This window comes from Myotis brandtii, unplaced genomic scaffold (genome assembly GCF_000412655.1).
Source record: "Myotis brandtii unplaced genomic scaffold, ASM41265v1 scaffold82, whole genome shotgun sequence".
Lineage (NCBI taxonomy): Eukaryota > Metazoa > Chordata > Mammalia > Chiroptera > Vespertilionidae > Myotis > Myotis brandtii.
Genome location: NW_005371324.1, coordinates 16348 through 25742, shown reverse-complemented (window position 1 = coordinate 25742; position 9395 = coordinate 16348).

The following is a 9395-nucleotide window of genomic DNA, read 5'->3' as shown; positions in this document are numbered from 1 at the left end:
CCTGATCCTGCACCAGTGGGGTCCCTCGGCCTGGCCTATGCCCTCTTGCAATCCGGGACCCCTCGGGGGATGTCGGAGAACCAATTTCAGCCCGATCCCATAAGCCAGGCCAAGGGACCCCACTGGTGCACAAATTCATGCACGGGGCCTCTAGTAGTAACCATAATAGTAAATATCACATCCATATGTTGGAGAAAACCACATGTCCCAACAGAAGGAAGAGTAGGCTACAAAGAACTAACTTAATTTTGCTAGTTTGGCACATGGATAACCAGAACAACAAACAGAATATGTGAATGCTAAAATAACTTTTTTAAGTCAGAGCCTCTTTGAAATCAAATTTTCTTACTCTTTGTTTTAAGATAATTTTGTGGAAAATTCCAGTCTTTTACAATAAATACTTTAACTATTTGAAATCATTACTTCAAATTAAAGAGCTGTGTTGCTAGGTAGTCTTGTGCGCTATGTATTTCATGAATGTGCAACAAAATATGAAGGCCTATAAGCGGAGTATGGTGAAAGACAGCCACTAATGAATGGTGGACCCTTGAGGACTCCTTGGCAACACAATTGAGACTAAATGGCATGTATTATGCATGACTTTTAAATCTGATTTCAGAATAATAAGATTTATTCTTTTTCAAGTGCAGCTGTACATTTTTATGAGAGACTCAACTGTTTCCTACAATATGGATTTCCCCCTGTATTTTGGATACTTGGAGAAATTGTAGAAAGCTTATGTTATATGTAAATATAGCTTTACATGTATATATGTATATACATATACATATGCATTTAAATACTTGCCTATGCAAAGGATACTTTTTGAGGCTAAGAAGCTGGTAGAAGTGGTTGCCTCTAGAGTTAGAGTGTGTGGCTCGGGACAAGGTGCGAGGGTGTCCTAGTTTGGTTTTCCCCAAAGCAGACCTGAGTTAAGAACGTGGGTACAGGTAATTCATGAGAGGTGATGGCAGGAAGCACAGGTATAGAAGTGGGGAAAGGCAGACAGGACAGGGAGAGAGCCAAAAAGTATGATAATGAACACATTTCTATTGTGGACAGATAAGGCTCAGTCCCACCAGGGACTCCTTCAGAAACTATGTGAAGCACACTCCAGGTGCTTCTCTCTGGAGGAAAGAAGAGGAAGGTTGGGGCGTTTGTCCATCCACCTGCACCCTTCACCTCCCTTGGCTGAGAGTTGCCCCAGAAGCATGAGCTTCTCCACACTTGCTGCTCAGGAAAGAAGAGAGACTCGGCTGCTTGTGGCGGAAGCTGTCCTCAGCACCCCAGTGGAGTGCTGCAGGCTGGGGAGAACGTGTTTCCATTCATCCAGTTCCCCTGGCTCTGAGTTCCTGCTCCCAGGTCCTCCGTCTCTGGCCCCCTCCCTCCCCGACCGCACCCCTCCCGCCCCCCCACACACACAAACACTTGCTGCACAAGGAAATAGATTCAGCAGACTTTATTAAAGGTCAGGATAGCCTTTAATATCCTGGTTAACCTGGAAAGTCTTAAACTTGATTATTAGCATCTCTGTTCTTAAAACACCGCTGGTACTCTCCCCCACTTCCTGCAGAGCCTCTCCACCCATTTCCCACCATGTAGGTTATAGTCTTCTCAGGCTCTTCTCTAAAATCCTTCTTTACCGGCTCACTATTCCCAGGAGCACAAGTCCCTATACCTTCTGGTGCAGAGTAGTTTGGGAAAGATCAGACAGAGGCCGAAAACCAGGACTACAGGCTTTATTAGAGAAGGACCTGCCGGGCTGTCTCGCAAGGGGAGGACAGCAGCACGTGCAGGGGTGGGCACACCTTTTGAGGGGCGGAATGGGAAGGGGTGGGGGGCTTAGTGTACTCGGCGCACACTGATTGGTGGCTTACTGCATTGTCCATATAGGACAAGGGCTTAGGGTATTTGGCAGGTGTGGATTGGTGGTCCAATGTATAGTCCATATAAGGTACCTGGTTAGTCACTCAGGCATTTCCAGGCTGCAGGTTATGTCATACTCCGCCCACCAGTTGGGGGAAGGGAGGATCTATCAGTTTGACTCTATGCTTTGTTTCCTGCTCTTCCCAAAGACACATTCTGTATCCAATGTGAGTTACAATGTTATTTTCTTAACGAAGGCAGTTCTCTCCTAAGAGGAATTTTAGTTTTTTAACAATTACATTTTTTACCTTTGGGTGTCCCCAAAACTGTACACATACACTTTGATCATCACAAAGGCAGTGTTTATTAAAATACATTTTGTTTTCAAAATGGAACTATCAGTTGTTAAAGTGTGTGTACGTATTTTTTGGACACCCTGTGTGTAAGGCTGGTGCACAGTAAACCACCTTAAAAATACAGCGGGATCAGATAGTATCATTTATTAATGATATTGATTCAGTCTGGGTCCACTTCTCAGGTCTCCGCTTTCCTTTCTTTTCCATACACAGTCTGTGTTGGAAGGTCTACCTCTTGCTCCAAAGCCCTGTCACTGATATTTCTTCAACTTTTCTTGTTCGCCCAGGAATCACGGTGGAATGCTCCATGCTACCATGTAACTGGTGGTAATGCTTCTGCTCCTCTCTCCCTTTGTGAGAAGGAGATTTTGCTGGTTTGCATTTCAAACTGAAAAGCCCCTCCCCCAGGAATTTAGGCTTCCTTCCTCCATTTGGTTAGACTGTGGTACTTACTGTGTAATGCCATGAAGACTTCTCCAGGTGTGTAGTATTCTGTTGTGTCAATGTACCACAGTTTTTTAATCCACTGCAAAAAAAGCAAGAACTCTTACCATTTGCAACAGCATGGATGGGCCTGGAGAGTTTTATGCTAAGTGAAATAAGCCAGTCAGAGAAAGATAAGTATCACGTGATCTCACTCATATGTAGAATCTAATGAACAACATAAACTGATGAACAAAAATAGATCCAGAGACAGAGAACCATGGAACAGACTGTTGAACCTCAGAGGTAAGGTGGGGGAGGGTGGGAGGGTGGGAAGAGATCAACCAATGAACTTGTATGCATATATGCATAACCCATGGACACAGACAATAGGGTGGTGAAGGGTGGGGGCAGGGGTCGGCTGGAAGAGGTCAATGGGGTGGGCTTTTCAGAAGGTCGATGTCAGTCATTTTCCAATTTCTAAAGCTCAAATATGTAATACTTTCAACAATAATGATTAAAAATAATTTTTACAAAGGCCTCTCCAGGCCACAGAAGCTCTGCACATTACTGTTTAATCTGGTGTATTCCAGGGGCACTGGCTGATTTCCTTTTATAATCTTCACAGGGTACATGAGAGATGCTTAAATTGAGTTGCAGAAATACTTGTATTTCAAGCTGCAAGTCTTCTATCCTGAGCTGAGCTGAGAGGTTAATTTTAAGAAAACTGTAGGGAAATAAACATGTTATTTATTTGCTCTGGAGCTTTTAATGGTGGCATTATCCCTCTTTTACCACAAGAGAATTTGACTAATGGCTTAGTCAGGGCTATAATAGCTAGAAATTAAAGAGGGAAAAAAGGCAAGATTCCCTCCAGTCCTCACTCCTACCCCTCAATCCCCAGGCCAAGATGCACTATTTACCCAATTATCCTCTTAGGAGAGAGATGAGATCTGATGAAAATACAACTTCAAGCAAGGGCTAAGCCCAGTTTTTCTTAATGACCTAGTTCATAACATCACAGTGGTTTTCCCAAAGGTTCTTGAAAATTAACATTGAATTTAAACAAGCAACTTCCAATAAGCCATTGAGCCAGGTCATATGATATTAAGACAGCACAAATTCATCTGCTGAGGACTTTTAGGTGCCTTTGCAGCTAGTTTTGTCTATCTTCGGGCATCTTCCAAATTCTAATTCATTACTCTTTCCAGGAGATGACATTCTGCAGGCAACCTGGGAGGTCTAGTTTGTACTCTGCCTCCATCTCAACCTCAGTGTTTCTCAAGGTCAAATGTAGATAATACTGCCAGGCAGTTTAGCATTACTGCCGTGACTCATAACTAGCAATTCTTATTTTAAAGCACTTTCCAATTATGCAAATGATAGCTATGTTAGAGAAGAAAATAAGCTGGTATATGGCAAATATTGGATACAACGATATAAATATATATCATACCACCTGCTTCATTTAAAAATGTCTCAAATCAAGAAATGATCATTTCCTTAAGCTAATCCCACAATAAGACCTGTCTATTTGCCTATCTAACAGAAAGCACTACCTCTTAATGCTTGAAAAAAACTTGCCTGTATTATATCACAAACACGCACTCAGGGAACGAGGGAAGCTAGAAAACAGGAAAAATAAATCTTTCTCCTCCTTTCTCTTCCTCCCTTCCCCCCATGCCCACCCTGGGAGATTGATCACAGCTGAAATGTACAAGCCACTTCTGCAAATTCCGTGGGCTCAAGAAGGTGATGATGTTAGTGATACTTTACATTTGCATAGCATCTTATGGTTTCCAAAATGCTTTCACATAGATTGTTTCATTTAGAGAGCAGCATTGCACAGATGTCTTGTGAATTTGCAAGCATTAAAATTGCTAATTCGGATGAAACTCATCTAATATTTCAGGTTCAGTTTCACTCACATATTTTATTCTGACTCCTGGCTCACAAATATATTTTATTATGCGGATGCAAGTGTCAGTCCATTTCCAGTTTCAAGTGAAATCATAGAAAGTTTGAGTTGGAAAGAACTTTGAAGAAATTTTGTTCTAGACCTTTTATTTTGTAGGTAAACATTGGTTCAGAGAGACATTGTGAATTGCGCAGGGCTGGACTGGGTTTTCTGCTCTGAACTCTGGAAGATTTGCTGGAAGATGTAAAGTGTGGTTCATTTATTTTTTTATCCTTCTTTTGTTTTAGAAAAAAACTTTTCAGAAAGATATCTTTTCAATATTTCAAGTGAATGCCCCCTGTTATCTCTTAGCCAATATGACTAGATATTGGTTTTTTTTTTCTTTTAATTAAACCAAAGGTCTTTAGATTCCTTATCTGTGGGGAGCCAATATAGGGTTAAGCCTCGGACTGACCTGTTGGCAAAGTCACAAACAAGTCCCAGCTTAGAGGTCACAGTCCTCTTAAGCATAATTAGGCTTGACCTTATGACCTCCCTAGATCTTACCTGGGAAGCTAATGGGCTGAGGGAAGTGCAGCAAGAACAAAAACAAGTGAAACTCACAAGAACAGTGTAACTTTGGTAACCACTACCTGTTTACCTCTGACTATAAAAATAAAGGCTCAGCTTGCCTCGGGATCTTTCTGTGGCCTCAGCCAGGCACAGAGACTAAAGAGAGCTAGAGAGTTCTGAATGCTGTCTCCGTGTAAAACATTCTTCGCCGACTCAGTCCACACCTTTGGGAACCCCTGGATCCCCGGGGCTGGACCCCGGCACTTATCAGTGTTATGCCCAGATTTCAGGATCCCCAAGAGACCACACCAGGGAGCCAGCCATGTCCGATGCAAAAGCAAAGAGTCTTTTATTCAAACCCTGGCTTGGCTCCCCTACCTCCTTACTGACACAGCAGCAAGTGGCAGAGAGAGACCCTGCCCTGTGGGGAGAGGGGTTTTATAGTAAGGGGAGGAGAGAGGACTGTAGGCCCTGCCGATTGGCCAGGCACAAGTCGGTGCCTCGTTACACAGGATGTGGTCGTAGCTATGGCGTGCACTTCCCTTGATTATCATTGGTTAGTTTAAAGAAATCCTAGGTGTGGCTAGCAGAGGCTTGGGCTTCTTCCAGAAAGGAGCTCTTTGCTGAGCACATGTCTCTGCCCCAAAATGGAGGATGCGGGGCAAGATGGAGGGCATAGCCCTCGCCCTTTCAATCAGGTGTTGTTTTTATTATTTTCTCTGTAGAACCTTATAAGACTCTTGTAAAAGAGGCAAAGTAGGTATTATTAGTCTCATTTTAGAGTTAAGGAATCTGATTCTTGGAGAAGACAAGAAGGGCACATAGCTAGTTAGTGAAATTCATAAGATTAGAAACCACCTTGTCTGATTGTGAGTCCTCTTTTTAGAATAGAGTTGAGAATCATCAGATTTTCACCAAGATAGATTTTCTCTTTTTTCTTAAATAGCTTGAGGAAGGGGCATGGTAATCATTTAATATGCCATTGGATTGGAAACAAGTTGAAGTTTGTCATAGCTGCACATATTTGTAAAAATGCCTGACTCTATACCATTATGAGTTTCTTTTTAATGTACAGGGTGTGTTCAAAAATGTATACACACTTTACCAGTGGATAGTTCAATTGATGTTTCTTTCTTTCCAGATTTAATCCATTGGAATTAATAGTTATTCAAAGTGTGTATACATTTTTAGGACACCCTGTATATTTTCCATTTCTAGCATTTCCAAAATGAGGTTAGGTAAGAGCCATTTACAAATATGAATTTGCTGAATTTTAAATAGAAGATTTTACATTTAAATTAGATACAGAGTCACGGGGCTTGAAACGATTCTAACTGGAAAGTGGGTAACTGACATTGATTGGGTGTCAACCACATGTGGTCTATTGCTTTTTCAGTGGAAATACCAACAGCAAACCTGAAAGGTACCTACCATTATTGCCCTTTTTTTACAGATAAGGAAACTGAGGCTCAGAAAGTTTAACTTTCCCAGAGTCACAGTTCTACATGATTCCAAAGGTCATGCTTTGCTGGCAGACCCTGAGCGACGGGTGAATGATTACTCTGACATAGGACTGTTGTGAAAGAGAGGGCTAAGGGACTGCTGGGCTTGAGAAACCAAACAGCCCCATTTGCCTGCCACTTTAGGCTGTTATTGTAGCAACAACTTGAACGAAAATTAACTATTAGATACTATCAGCAGGGTAAGCATCCTTGAGAAGACACATGTATCTGCAGTGTCCTTTAAGCAAGGACATCTGAAGACTAAACATAAAGATTCCAGTAAAACACCCGGAGGCTCAGACTTGTTTGGAAAAGTCAAGGCAGGGGCTGCCACCTTCGGCAAGGTCTGCCTAGAGACCCTGGACCTTTCGGAGATTCCTCCTTATAGACTTTCCAACCAAGTCCCCTGCTTCCCCACAATGCTTTTTTCTTCAATGTTTCTCATCTTTCCCAATTGAACATTAAAAAAACACATCTCAATGCATATAGATCAGTGATCATTTCAATCAATTCTGAGATAAAACTACTTGCTTTTGACTGAACAGACCTGTAAAGATTCTCTATTTATTTACATTCCTAAAAAAACACAAAATATTCTAGAATATATAGCTAAGTTGCTAACTGGTCTCTCTCAGACTAATAAGATTAATCTGTCCCACTTTTTTTTTTTTTTAGTTATAGAAAATATCCTTTCCCTAATGGTTTATTCTTATTAGCTTATACTTATGAAATTAAAATAATGAGTATTTATATTATGATAGATGAGCTAAATGAATTGTAATTGAGACTTGACAAAGATATCATAAACTATTATTCAGATGTTTGGAGTTTCACAAAGTCTGTTGGCTTTACCATTAAATGTGCAAGTCTTTTAAAGAAATCTATATCTTGTTTTGTTTTGCTTTAAATTAACTGCCACAAATCATAGTAGCGTACTGTTCAAAAAAATCTTTTAAGACTATTATAAATAGCTAAAGCCTTAAGATTCTCAGACACAATATATTTGTTTTAAAACGCTGAAGTTTAATATTGTTATTGTATCTTGAAGTTTGCTAATATTATTGTCAGTATGTACTTTCATAAAGACATGTATGATATGAATCATTTCATTAAACATTTATAAATGAAAATCTATATACATAAAAGGCTAAGTGACTGACCGTCCGTCCGTCTGACCAACCAACCAGCTAGTACATATGACGCACACTGGCAAGTTAAAAATAAACGTTGACTCGAGTATGTGTGATACATATAAAGCTCTCACTGGCGCCAATTATACACGTGTATTTTGGTCTGTCATTGTTCATTGTGAATTTGGTTTTTTTGTTAACATTCTGAAACTGAAAGAAAGTGGCGTCATTGACAGAATATCATGTCTTTGTTGTTGTTATATTATGTTGTTACTGTTTATTTATTCATCAATTTATATATTATTTTTATATACATTTTACTAATTTTCTTTCATCTCTGACACTTCTATTATAGAGAAATAGCCAATAGCAATATTAAAATATTTCTTCTAATTAATTTCCTTTCAATGTGCACAAATCTGTGCACCGGACCACTAGTGTAAAATATAACATATGTACAAAACACATTAAAATGTGCAGAATAATGACTAATTATTAAGTGGACATTCATAGAATGATCAAAAGAGTTTGAAAGTAAACATTAACAGCACTTCCGAAGTCCCATCCTTACGTGCCTTTGCCATTCTTTTGAGAATTTCTACCATTATTTAACATTGTATTGGTTAATTTAATCCTCATTATTGTGTATTGCTCTAGTTTGTGCATTATTGTTGTTTCACAATTTTCATTTTTTTGAAGTTTTACTACAAGTTTATTTATCCAATCTGCTGTTGATGGATATTTGTATTGTTTGTTTCTAGTTTATTGCGTTACAAGTCAATGTTGATATAAACATTCTTGGGCATATCTTCTGGCACACATATAACTATATTTCTCTGGGGTATATACTCAGGATTAGAATTTCAGAGTTGTGAAACATATACCTATGTTTGAATTTAATACACAATATTTCCAATCTTTCAAAATATTTGTTCCAGTTTATGCATCCACCAGTGAATGAGAATTCCTGTTATACTATATCTCTGAAAATATGATATTTTTCAGAGTTTTAAATTCTTTCCAATCTAAAGGATATGTGCAGTAGTTGGTATTTCATTATAGTTTCAACTTAATATATCCAGAAAGTTAATGAGGTTTGACATTTGATCATGTGTTCAATAGTCATGTGTATTTTCCATTTTGTGGTGTGCCTGCTCATAATTTTTCCTCCATTATCTTACTTAATTTTGTTTTTCTTATTGATTTGCAGAAGTTCTCTAATTAGGATATAAATCTTTTATCAGTTATATTTGTTCAAAATGTTATCTCCCATTCTGTGGCTTTTCTTTTAATTCCCTTTTTTATGTCTTTTGGAAAATACAAGTTCTTAATTTCAATGTAGCTGAATTCTTTTAATGAGACCAATATAGCCTAAAATTCAAAAAATTACAAGAAATAAAGTTATGAACCAATCTTTCTCAAGAACATAGATGCAAAAGTGCTAAACAAAATACTAAAGAGATCAACCGAAGGACTTGTATGCATGCATATGAGCATAACCAATGGACATAAGACACTGGGGGGTAGGGGTAGCCGGGGTATTGTCAAGGGCGGGGAAAAAAAGGACACATATGTAATACCCTTTGTAATGCTTTAAGCAATAAAAAAAAATAAAATAAAATAAAAAATAAAAAAATCAAAAAAACAA